Source organism: Halyomorpha halys, unplaced genomic scaffold, assembly GCF_000696795.3.
Source record: "Halyomorpha halys isolate HHAL.00 unplaced genomic scaffold, Hhal_1.1 Scaffold367.1, whole genome shotgun sequence".
In the NCBI taxonomy this organism is placed as follows: Eukaryota; Metazoa; Arthropoda; class Insecta; order Hemiptera; family Pentatomidae; genus Halyomorpha; species Halyomorpha halys.
Window position 1 is genome coordinate 765,557 of NW_027115775.1, and position 14,655 is coordinate 780,211.

Genomic DNA, 14,655 nt, shown 5'->3' on the forward strand with positions numbered 1-14,655 from the left:
TTTACAAAACCCGAATGATTTGCTTAACAATAATTTGTTTCATCATCTGACCTTTATACATTTTGCTAACTTTTATAGTTTTTTAGATACCTAGGAGAATAATCAGGTAATTAAGGAGAAGCCAGATCAGAAACAAGTGGGTTTGGGTAGTTGGAAAGTTTATCATGGAAGGATTGGTGTCTGGTTCTGGTCAAAAAGGCAATATACGGAACGTTGATTTAATTTGTGGGAGCCGTCTGAAGCTCAGGGAGTTGAGGCGTAGATCTTTACAGTCTGGGAACTGTAACGGTGCCGGTTCAAATCTGGCCTGGGGGCCGACTGACACCATGGTGTTGGGATAAGGTGGTGATGCCCTTTAGATAACACCTCGTGTGGTCAGAAATGGCTAGGAAGCGACTCATTAAAAAAAAAAAAAAAAAATTTTTTTTCTCGATTTAAAATTCTCGATTTTATTCGAGACCATTTAAGGAAGATTAAGGGTTTTGAAATGTGAGAATTGGATACGAGAGGAATATGATGGTTTAGTGGGGCCCCAAAACTCAACTCTGCAAGTCGAGATATGCCTTAATATAGACGTATAAATGAGTTTTTTTGAAATTGTTTGCCGAGTAAGAACAACTGTTTGTCGGAATCGTGAGCAGTTTACTGTCTTTTCAGTTTTGTATGAGGATTCCAAGAGAGTCGTTTGTCCAGATCTAGTCCTGAGTAACCGATCTGTTCGACAGGAATAAGTCGGGAAACTGCGGGGCAGGAAGTTACATTTTTTTAATATCATATATTACCTTAATGTAATCAATTAAAAACACTATTTTTTTTAATCCTTATCTTTCTACTGAGATATTTCAGGGATACTGTCGCCCTCTTCAGTATTCAAAGAAATCTCATTACTATTAGCTGTGTTACAAATAATTAAGTTGATAATATTGATTATAATATATTATTAAAGTTGTAAATTTAAAATTTTGTTATATACTTTGATAATTTCGACCTATCCAATTATGCTGGGGCAAATTACAAGCTGGAGAGGGAGTATGGTATCTCCAAAACGTCCTAGAAGAAAAAAATATATGGATTAAGAAACATTGTGTTCAATTTTTGACCTTAAGGTAATATATGAGATTTAAAAAAATCGATTTTTTTTTTAATTTACGAAAAATATAAAACAATTAATAATAATAAATTATTTACTTATAAATTTAAGTAAAACAATTCTACAATGTATCTATTAGTATCAAAAGAACTTCAATGTTCCTTATATTCACTATTAATATTATAACTATTGAAATTAATAATTGTTATACATTGAGATAAAAATATTAGACTAGAAGATTGAACTAAAATTGTTTTATTCATATTTATAAAAAACGTTCTTGATAAAACTTTCCTCCACAATCCCTTTTTTCTCTAACGTTTCCAATTCAAAGAAACTCAACAAGATATTTTCCAAGCAAAAGACACACTTTATTACGTTTGTGACAATATTACATCGACTTCCATTTCACAAGTGATTTCCGAGAAGAAGGGACTTGAATAAAATATTTTCGTAAAGGAGCATCTATGAACACTTACTTCTACTAAACAGGACTTCCAATATTTACTTCCTACAGGCTGGCGTATTGAATAAGTTGTTATATATAAACCCAAATTTACTTTAATATGAATTAAATGAATAATTTAATAATATGTTACTTGGTAGAAAACTAAGAATGAATATATACAGATAAAATATACTCTCACTTATTTAGAAATTACTAACTAACAGAGGGACTCTGAAATGAGGTGAGATTGTGCCTTGTAAGGCAGGACTAGACCGATATGGAAGGAATCACACTAATTAAGTACTATCTCGCCACTTAATCATAACGACATTACTTTTACAGTTTATAATATCATGTTTGTACAAATCAACAAGTGACGTTGTACACCTTTTTATAGAGAAATGCTTAATTTGGCAAAGCTGCCCAAATACATGGAGTAGCTAGAACGCATGGCCTACTGATCTGTCCAATAATTTTATATTTAAATACCAGCATATATTAACCAAAGATACAAGATACAATGTTTTTCTACTTTTTCAAGCAATAATTAACTGTATCCTAAATATAAATTATATCAAATTTTTTTTTGACAATTTTATTTTATTTTTGATATTTTTTTTCCAACTTCTTCTTCCGACTCAAAGTTATGCTAAATTATTTTCCTATTATTTATTTTAAGTTTCAAATGTCTAATACTGCATCGGTTATTCATCAGTTTGTTAACTGGGGCATCTACTAAAAAAAAAATAATTATGTTGTGAATATAATGTGAAATATATATATATATATATATAAAGATAAATAAAGATCATTTTATTACTGTACTCAATTTAAAATGAAATATATACCCACAGGTTGAGAGTTCAAATATAAAGTTCTTGAAAAAATATGGAAGATGAAAAAACAGTCCGAAACTCGACCAACATGAAGAAATTAGGAGTTAAATTAATTAAGGTTCAAATTTTATCTTACAGAAAAAAACACTATAATTAATTAATCAAATACAGGTTGCCCTGCCTTTATTCTTGTTGACCTAGTATACTTAGATAAGACTTCATTGGGTATATAATTATTATTTAATTATATTAATATATGGGGCAGCGGTAGCAGCGTGGTAACGCGCCAGTCTACCAACCCACAGATTGTCAGATCGAATCCCCGGTCCCATCCGGACTTTTTTCAGGCACAAAATAATGCAAAGCTCACTGAGAACCTCTCCCCGGGCATTTGCGAGGCACTCACAAAAAATAGGCGTGGGAGTGAACCCACCCTGCAAAAAAAAAAACACGTCAAGAAACGCGCGATGTATAAGGAAATGCATCGTGTAGAAATACGATGTATTTACTAATACATCGTGCGAGGACTTGGGCCTCATAGTCTGTTGCCCATAAAATAATAAAAATAATAATAATAATTATATCATTATATTTGTTTTATTTTTAAGTACTTGATTTTTTCTATATTAATCATTATCATTCGGGTGATGATTGTCACCGGTGAAAAAATTAAAGATCTTAACGAAGTTCATAACTTTCCAATTGAAATATGCGGACCCACCTCTAGAGGGGTTGGCTATCGTAAAAAAACTTCTGAAAAAATTTTCATTATATAGAGAACTCCCATTCGGTAACAAAAAATTCCCATTGGATAAAGAAGTGGGTAAGTATTTTCCTGAAATATCACCTATTAGCTTTGATTAAGTGATGGAATTCAACTCTCTTACAATAATAAATCCCCAACTCTCGTAATTCTCTTCCATAAATTAGTAAAATCTCGCCTTTATTTTTAGTAAATGAAAAAAAAAATTATAATAGTTAATAACTACTTAAGTTGATATTTATTTTTTACACCATGTAATGCATCGCAAGATATTGTGTCCGATCATATGACAATAAATGTTAATTTTAAAGATAAGCACAATAAAACATGATTACGCTGTTTTACGTTTTCTTAAGCTTACATTTATTGGTACCAATGCTGTCAAGCACCTATGTAATTTTTTGTTGATTGAAAGAAGTTATAATAAAAACAAAATAATCTCAAACAAACTAGCCTTAATTAGCATTTGCTTCCCTACGATGACCGATACTAACGTTATTGTTACGACTTTAAACGTTATCGTGGCGTTTTCATACAGTTGATTTGCAATGACAGAAAACTGGCTTTAAAGTGACCGTTGCTCCACTAGACGCTTCATTTGCTAACAACTAATACGCCCGACTAAGTACGATTGTACTACCACAATCATATGTATAGTTGCCATGGGCCAAACAACCTCTAAACGTTTAATTTGTTTAAAAAACATAACAAAAACATTAAAATAAAATTTATTGAAAGTGTAAATTTTATTTATAGCCGTTCAATGATATTTATCGAGTAATCTTTTTAAATAAAAAATATTTCATAGCTGTTATCCCTTAATTTTAAAAATATATTTTTTTTCATAACAGTTATCTATTAATATTAAAAAATAATAGTTATGCAATAACTTTTATTGTGGAATTTATTAAAAACTATTAATTGCAGTTTGGGACCTGATGGTACAGGTTATATTATATTAGCTGAGTGTTGAGGAACCTTGGTCAAGGAAGAGATAGTTATCTATAATTCTAAACAAAACAAAAATAATTGAGTAGAATTGGTAAAAAATCGACACTCCGATATTCAGAAATAAATCTAAGTCAGTGTTTGTGGTTTTAGCGCACTTACTCAACCTCCACTGGCTCATTACCTGGGGACGCAGTGAGAGGGCTGCGCTGAAATCTCGAAGAGCCCTTCTGTACCCCTCATGTGTGGGGAATTGAGTGGGCTCAGGGATCCTGAGGTCTAGATTGTAAGTATTTTACACAATAGTGTAAATGTTATTAGTGATTATTATATTATTATTATTTTTTTATTGTTATATTATTTCGAAATATCAATTCTGTTATTTCATCCTTACTTTTTCATGTACCTAGTTTCATTATATTCGTTTCATTTATTTATCTTTCTGTTTATATAAATATAGAGGTTATATATATTTATATGTAATTTTTTTTTCTTTTCATTTATTTATTTTTTTTAAATTTTGGTATCAATGTGATCATTTATCACTATTACTTTTTGCCATAAGTTGTGGCTAATTTTAATGTTTATCAATAAATAAAACTTTATAATACAAATTTATAAAAGAAAATATTAATTAGTAATAGAGAGATTAAGTGTAAGATAAGGGAATATACGGACAGAGAAATACATTATTTAAGAAATATTTATTTTTTTCATTTTACCTTCTCATTATTCAGTATTACCATTATCTAAACTTTATTAAAATATTTTTAATAGTTCACTTGTATCCATCATACGTTTCTCTTTTCTTGTTCCCTTTCAAAAATGATGAACTCATTAAAAACTGTAATATAAGTAAAAGTACAATCAAATTTTAAAATATCTACATTCGCACACAAACTAAAGTAAATAAATACAAATTAAACTTAAATACGTATCAGGTTGTATATATGTATTTGTTCCTGGTGGAATATAGAAATTTACACATTCCATTTTCCCTAGCTCTAATGCAAGGTTTAAATTCAGATCATGTCCCGATACTAATTAACTTTTCTCTCTCGGGCACATTTCGATAAGCAATTATTTTATCTCTTATTGGTTTGAACTAAAAGTAACAACAATTATAAACTTTGAAATAATTAAAATTCATGAGGGCGGCAAATAAAGATGTTAAAAGAAAATACCAACTTTTGATAACAGAGATAGGTAGGTATCTTATTAAATGTTAAAATGTTTCAATAATATATGAATTGATGTGATAAAATAATGTATATATATTTTTAAAATGTATTTATTCAAAAAATATACAATAATTGGTTCCATAAAACAATTTTTAAAAAACACATTAGACAATGGGAAAACATCGGTCTGTCGAAGTGTGTTATAACCGCAAATTTTGATTTATCTTTAGTTATTTATTTATCATTTATACTTGCCCACGCTCAGCGGAGAAGGGGATGAGCTAAAGTAAAAAAAAATAATCGCAAAAGAGGGGAAAAATAAAAAACTAAATAATAAAGAATAAATCACTCCTTTGGCGCAACTTTATTTTTTTTCTTGGGAATAACGAATACCCTCAAGTCATAAGCGGTGTCTCACTCCATTATGCCCACAATATAACTACACACCCCTATATAAACAATTATCGAACTATGACCACTGGTAAATACCTTTACATGTAGATAACATCAAACTTAGTGGTGATACCTACCAATAAATAAACATAAGTAAATTAAGAAAGAACAGCAGAACTTTATGAACTTAAGTTAATTAATAAAAAAAAAAATATATGAACACAAAATGAAAAAGAATTCTTACCAATTAATATAACTAACAAAACTTATAGGTTGTCTTAACATTAACTTAAATGCCCTAGCTTAAACTTATTTACTAAATTTACACTATTACACAATAGAGGAACATAAAATAAAAATAAAATAGTTTAGTTCGAACCTCAAGTAGTCCTTGGGTGTACTCCAGTAGAACACAAAGTTGTCCAATATCTCCTTTTTGGCCACCAATTCACCTTCCCCAGAAGTATGAAGATGACCCCTGCCACCACTCACCTATCCAGGACGTGCTGAAGAAAAGTCGCCACGCACTCCACTGTATCCCCACTTCTAGTGTTAATGACCGCTCATTGAAGTCAGACACCATAATTTAGAAAAGCAGAACATCATCGATAACATCTCTTATATGGTGATATTTCGTTACAAACAGTAAAGACACAGGGCTTGAAAAATTATCACCACCTTATATTGAACAAACGTAACGTCTTCATAAAAACCAGTAACCTTCTGATATGGTTCTGATAGATATGGTCATTGTTTAATTTAACCATGACAACCGTTACATTGTAACATTGTGGAATTTTAACTAAAAACATAAATCACAAATAATTAAAAAGAAAATACGTTATGTACCTTAAAAACAATTATTTTAACTAGTAAATGGTCGTAGTAAGTGGTCAAACAATGAATTAAAAATAAAAGTAAATGGTGACGAAATGTAGTATGGCATTAATTCCTCAAATATTAACTTATTGAGCTCTTTACAACGCACATAATTACTAAGAATTCTCCAATTAGAGCCTTTTAAAAAACTGAATTGTTCTCTAGATCAGGTCCGCTACCCAAAATATTTTATTCTAATTTCACTGCATTTGGAACAGGTTCCCCAGAAGTGAAAGGTATCTTCCTTTTTATTGGAGTTACAAACCGGGCATTTATCCATACTGTCATGTGTCCATGGTTTCACGCTTAAATTGAGTAATTCCTCCCTACACCCGACCGCATCGATACCAAATCAAAATTATCGTTACATATATGTATATATTTGTTGAATTTTTTTTTTTTATACTGACTACCAATATTGAAAATATTGAACGAATTAGTAAATGAAGGTACCGTTTGAAAGAAATTTTTACTTAGAGTGTGACTTTACATCCCTAGTTTTCAGCAGTGAAACTTTTTCACATCCAATCAGGCACTCGTAATTTAATGTTGATGAAAAACAATTGGATTTTTTATGAGTGAAGAGCATGGTTTGACAGAAGTTTGAACAACGCTGATGAATCCGGAGATTCGATTAACGTCACTTCAACAATTTTCGCTTTATAGAATAGATACAAACCTTAAACCTAAAAGGCCCTGATTTAGGAACATTCTCCTGTATACGTTTTGTATAAGCCCTGAAGCTTACTTGTTTTAATTCGCGAAGCAGATTTCAACAACTGCTATGCTATCATTTCAATTACTTTTAGGACACATGATTCAGCTTTGGTATAATACAAACATGAATTTTAAATATTTATTTTTCGGTACAGAATAAGTTATAAAAAAGTTCTGAATTTTTCCGATGTACATTTGCGAAGACAAGCAGTGACAAAGTAACGTGGAGGGGATGGACGGAGGAAATTGTTTGACAGCTTCTACGTCATATCCTACCGAGCATCCGTTACTTGTAGTCTTGGTAGAGCCTTTCCACTTTTAAAAATTCCCTCCATGATTATGTGCTGGTTATATTACGGACTGAATCATTATAACTAAACAATAATTTATCAATTTTATCGGTAATTCGCTGTTTTGGAAGGGTATGAAATCAAATTAAACGGAAAATATAGGTCACCCACGTTGTATAATGATAAGATACTTAATTCTAGTAGCAATGCCTCTACCTACCTCAAGTTTGTCTTATGAAAAGTATAAAGTTGATTCAAATTTTTGGGAAGTGAAGATTTGTAGTTCATAATTTATTCTCGTAGAATGGGTACACTGTCAGCTTTTAGCCTGATGATGTTTATATATTTCCTTTTAAGAATTCAACAATTGGACGTTGCCTGTATATAGACTTATTTTTATGATTTCAACAGACAGAGGCCCTCAACCCTGTGCCGACGGCATTATTGTGACCGCATGACGTCACACGTGCCCACGGGCACGATTGTACCTACCTAACCTATACCAGCAAGTTCCGAAACCATTATTAATTGCTTTTAATAAATTTCACAACAGTAGTGACTGCATAATTTAATTTTAAAAATTAATGAATGACTGTTAAATAATTTTGTATTTGAAGATATTACTCTAAAACAATAAAAATTGCTATTTGAATAAATTTTACTTTAGAAACGAATAAATAATTTTTGTGATTCATTGACACAAGGTCTATATCATAGTGTAAACTGTATGGTTGCTGTATTAATGACAATATTGTCGTACTAGTGATGTACTAGTAGTAGTTAATTGCACGTAGCACTTTAGTCACAGTAACGCCAAAGCCAGTTTACACGGTGAGAGATAAAAGCTACGGCAAGTACACCATTAAATCACATTGTTTTTAATACTTCTGATTTTATAAGTACCTAAGCAATTGTTAATGCATGTGCTTAACCTATTTCTAAAGAAATAACAAAAAGAGATTGGTTAATTGAGCTGTAAAAGGAGAAATTGATCTTTGCCTTGAGCTTTGATTGAGCCATTCAATTGACTAGATTACGAAGACTGTATCTCATTTAGCCGCTAACCCTTCCCCTCCCCCCCCCTGATTACTCAATTGACTTTAAAAGAATCCAATTCCACGTCTACTACCTGTTCTATCTGTAGAATTAACGGTTTTCAGGGCTAGCCTTTCTCATTGGACTGCCGGGCAGATAAACGCTTTTAAATCCGATTGGTTAATACACTGTAGGATCTATGCCAGAACTTTAAGCTTTCACTTACTCAATGCCCTCTGAAGTGGAAGGGATGAATTTTGTAAATATTACCATAGTATATCAGCAATTTGATAATTAACATATTTTGTTTTAATTATACATATTAATTTAGGATAAGAATCTAGATTGTTTTTCTATCTCAACAGGATATAGTACAGGTATCAGTAAAATTACCATCTGATGAATAAAGAAGTCTAGAATAATAAGGATGTAGAATCGGGTAGTTCATCGGTAAGGCACTATGCCAACTCCAAGGCCTCTGGTTCGATTCCGGATGTGGCAGACAATTATTTTCTGTTTCACCGTAGCCGTGAGTAAGCCCTGTGAGTTCGGGAGCCCTCCAGGGTCTACTCAGCCTCATAAAGTGAGTACCCTTAGTTGGGTAAAAATCTGGCGGTCGAGCGTGATTCTGATCAAATCACCTCTTTGCATAACCGTTCTTCCAGTAACAGTGCTTCCTTACTAAGTACTCCACTCCTGTTCATTTACGGATTGTAGCGGTACAGATCTAATTTTTTTTTTAAGAAGTAAGAATAATACAAAAGTCGAGAACAGTCGAGAGAAAAAATACTTCCATGCAATATTTAAAAAATAATTATAAATACCAAAAAAAATAGATAATTCAATTTTTATCCATTTTTGTCACAACAGATTTTATTTTTCTAATAAATCCGACGTTTCGGCCAATCCGGCCATCCTCAGGGACATCTTAATACAATTTTAGAACTAAAAATATTTAAACACTCAACTTCATGCAGGGCTATTCTGCCCAGGTCACAACAACAATTTCTAATTAGTCAACTTTTACATTAAAAACAAAAATTAAAATTCATTTATCACAACTTGTTAAAACTTTATCACAACCGGCTTGCAACGTGAATTTTTCAACATTTGAAAGTTCATAACCTTTTCTTTTTTCAATGCTAGGAAGGTTATATCTATTTTCGGAATTTCAGACCGTGAATTGCCAGAGATGTTATGTATTTTTAATTCACCTACTAGATTATTTACTTTTTAGTAGTTCAAGATCAACCAGTGATTTAATTTTTTGCTTTATTTTCATCATCGTTCCAACAGTACTCTACTAAAACTTATTTTTTCAATAGCAGTATTTTCCATCAGTATAGATTTTCTTGACTTGTCAACAAGAGGATGCTTATGCTCTCCATGTCAGAATTACTTGGATCTTCTCTTCATAGCATACTAAACATATGCTTCTTTCAGCTCGAATGAGGAAACTTCTGGAGGTAGACGAAATTTAAGTACCGACAATGTAATATAACCTTTCCAACTTAAATATAAGTTACCATTTCTTTCATTTAATAATAATCCCTGCGACCTTCTCCTATGTAACCTCTTGCTATAGGAACTAAATAAAACAAAGAACCCCTAGCAATATATCATCGACTATTTAATAACGAACTCCAAATGGCAGACGGCTGACCGTACAAGGCAGCTGGCTCAATTCTATCATGTAATAAATTAAAGTAATAATTTGTTACTTTGACTCCGACATATAAAATCACACCCGAAATGTTTTGAACGTTATGAAAAGATCCTACTAATTTTTTTTGACTTTATGACCATTTAGGGGGTAATAATTAATAGAATAAAACTTAATAAATATAAAACTCATTTTTATGGATATTTAACAGTAAATAGACTTTTGATAAGGTGCAGGAAAGTTTCAGGACTTAAAAAATAATCAGAAAATTGCAGATGTCAAGAAAGGTTGTTAGCTATTCTTGGCCGGTAGAAAACAGGAGCTAAATCCCCACCCCACGGACATTTCACGCATCATTTACCATCCCCAGGGATACCCAGTCCTTCGTTGAGGTGGGGGGAAAAATTCTGGCACCTCCAAAAAAAAAAAGTCCAGTCTGGCACCTCGATAAGAAAATATCTCATTCCACATTGCCTTAAATAGAGTTATTTACAATACTACGCAAATTAGTGACTTAAATATTTAAAAAAAAAATATTGGTTAACCTTTTCAAAATACCTCATAATTCATCTTTTATATATATCTTTTTAAGAACAATTTGTATTGATAATGTCTGTAGAAAAAATAAATTTCATTTACCTAATTCTTATTACATAATTATTTATTTTATGGATATATTAAGACAAAACGGCCATTAGGTTGATAAAATCACCTCATATTGGTTCTGTAAACGGCACTAAAATTAAATCCCAACACTGTGACTGTCTCATCAAGACAATAATAAAAACAATCAATCAATACAATAATCAATAATAAAAAAAATATGTTACTGTCAAAACATTAAATGTTGTTGAAAAATATAAATATTTAGGAGTTGCAGAGGATAATGCTTTCTCTTGGGAACCGCACATAGTAAATACCTTAAAGAGATTAACAGTATGATCGAACACAATTTATTACTTCCAATTTTTGCTTAGAAGAGAAGGTTTAATAATGGTGTAAAAAGCACTTTTTGAATCGATATTAATATTTGGGATCGAATGCTATGGTGCATTGTATAAATTATATACAATATTTACAATCTCGATCTAAGGATCCTCGAGCCCACTCTATCCCCCACGCTGAGCCTTAGGAGAACCCAGAACAACCCTCTCAATATTAACGAATAAAAAGAGAAGGTTTATATGAGGTCACCCTGCCATTGTTCTATATGTGGAATATTATATTCATAAAAATTTTTTTTTAGGTTAATGACTTCCAGTTTAATGAAATTTTTATTAAATTATCATGACATGGTACAACATTTCATGGATTATTAAAATTAAAGTATTTTAATTTATATTGTCTACAAAGCATAATTATCAATACTAGAAATTTAATCCATTTTAAATTGAATATAATTTTTTTAGGAATAAAAAATAAATTATTTATCAATACACATTTCGACACCAAAAAATCAGAAAATTTAACTTTTTAATTTTCAAACAAAAAGTGATAAAATCTTTATGTGAAAAATTATCCCTACCTTGATTTTGATGGAAAAACGTTTAGATTAAGATTGTTAAAAATTATTTTTTTTTTTTAATTTATTTATTTCATGTGATTTACAACTGTACAAATAATAAGTAAATATGTTGTATGTGTCATTTACATTTGAAAATCTTGGGAAGAAACCACCCTTTGGTGGTACTTCAAGCATTAATCTAAATTAGAAGGTCCAGTGGCCATCTTATTTTTAGATGCCTCGGAGGATTATCAGGGATTTTTAAGGATGAGAGATTAAGAAATAATGGGTAAGGGTGGGTGAGGAGTTGGGAATGAAAAGACGCATGTCTGTTTTGGGCCAAATCTACAACGAATGGGATGTTAAGGTCTTGTGGATAAGTCTATGTGTTACGTAATAAGAATCATCAAGGATTTTACGTCCCAGAGCTCAATTCTATATGTCCAAATTGAAAAAAAAAATTTAAATTAAGTTTCACATCTGGAAGCATAGGTAAAAGGATAAGACAAAATATCATAACTAGTTGAAATAAATGGTTAACTGCTGAGAGGCAGTTACTAAGACATTAGAACACAGGTGAAAGGACAAAGAATCAATTTTTCAGCTAAGGTCGCTCGGCACTGAACGTGTTAAAGAAGAGTCATTAGGACGCATTTATAATATAATTTAATTTTTACTAATGTCATGTTAAAAAAGATATACGTATAGTGAAATAGTTCACTTTAATTTTTTCTAATAATAACAGATAAAATAAATCACGAAAGTAATGGTGTACGTATATAACATCATACATCTATAAATAACTGATGTCACTAGAATCAATGAAGTTAATATTAGGTCTTCGGATTAGGTCTCTGTAAGGTACCACCAACACAACCTTGCCCCTGGATAATAGCCTCCTTTATTTAGAGACTAAGCAGGATCCAGTAGGACGTTGTCGTTGTGCATTATTGGTGCCGTTATAGCGACCTCTCCCTCTATATCTGGAACAGAGGAGCGGTTCGACAACGAGGACAACCCTCCCTGCACGGCCAACAACGCCTCAACAACCAACTTCCAGCCAGATCCAATCAGAATCACGGTCCGTCGTAGGCTCCATCAAACGGAGCATCAGTGACAAGAATAAAACACAAGATACCCCAGCATCGCTGCTAGCTGGAGTTTGGTTGTTCTAATATATTTAAATTGTCTTTAAAATAGCCACAGGGAATTCCCTCACAGAGAATTAATGGTTTTGAGTCGACGTTAGAGGTATGGTGGTCCAAGTCGAAGTTGAAGATACGGTAGGGTCGGATACAACCCGTCCTCATTTAAACTCTTTGTTGAAGAACAAAGACATTGGACGGAAGGGTATTACGATATATGTTTATTTGTACTAATTAACGATTACTAAAATATAAAAAACATATTTTTTTATGTACTTGGCTGTGTTTTCTGTATTCAACTCCTTTTTTCTTCTGAATTGCAGCAATTAGGTTCACATTTTACATGTTACGAGTAGCTTTTAAATATTGATTAGTTTCTTTAAATAGTAAATTAATAAATTAAAAACAAAACAAATATTGTTAGCCAGGTATTATAAAAGTATCACATTTCGATTAAGTCATAAATATTATAATTATTTTTCTTATTTTTTTGCAAATCACTGATTTTTCATATACACAAATATTATATTTGGCAAAGATATATTTACCTACCTGTCTTTTATATAGTTTTTTTTCAGTTTAGAAGTTAAAAATGGCCAACTATTCTAAAATGAGATGCATACATATTAGAGGTTTCATGAAATAAGATATTCATGAGAGGTACGAGTAAGATATTGGATTTTGTATTTGAGTAGTCGAAGGTCTGAAAGTCTCTATTCTATCGAGGTCTAGGATTGAAACTATCAAAAGATTTATTGGTTCCAACGAATTTAAACAGATATGATTATGATAGATTTATACTATTTATACCGTTTCCCTTCCACATTGTTTGCGATTCAGTTTACATAAAGTATTATGAACTGTAAATTAATGTTTGTAAGCTCTTTCCGTTTATATAAAGTTCCCTTTATTAATTTATATTTTCTTATATTATATAAAAATCGGGCGTAATCGGTTCATAGCAAAGAGTTTATGGAATAACCATTAATGAATAGGTTATATCTTGCGTTGCATTAAAGAAAAAGCTCTCAATATTATGAAAGTTCGGAGAATAATTAGACGATACTAACGAAGGTGACAAGATGTACAAAGGAATTAATTAATAATTGAAATTATTTATGATGGTAATATATTCTTTAAGTATTTGTCGAATCTGATTAATCAAAGGCAGTAGTTTAGCTGACCCTATGTTACAGAGTTTCGAAAGAAAAAAATATGAGCTATTTTACTTAACCCTATTTTTTAAGCAACTTGAGATTAAAATATATATATATATATATATATATATATATTTGTGTATATAATTATACAAAATTGAAATATCTCAAATGATTTTATTTCCCAGGGAAAAGGGCTAAGGGGAGTTACGACCTGCAAGCTGTGAGATGTCAGCTGACAGGGCCATATCAGGTGATGGACTGACATATCAGCTGTGAAATGTATATATATGTATTGACGGACTCCGTTAATATATTGACCCCACTCCCTTATTATACACCCCCAGTAATTATTGGAAGTCATTCGAATAACAACACATCTCTGGAGGCGGTGTTATTCCAAAGGCTGATAAATGGCAAACTCCGTTCTGATTTTTCATACCCACACACATACATCTAAATGAAAGAAAAAAAAGTTATAATTTGCGACGATGTCAAAATACTTGCAGTTCACATACATAACTCACAAAAAATGTAGTTTATCAGTGGAAAAACAATACAGAACTTTTCCCAACGTTGAAAGTTGCACTGTGACAGAGAAATATA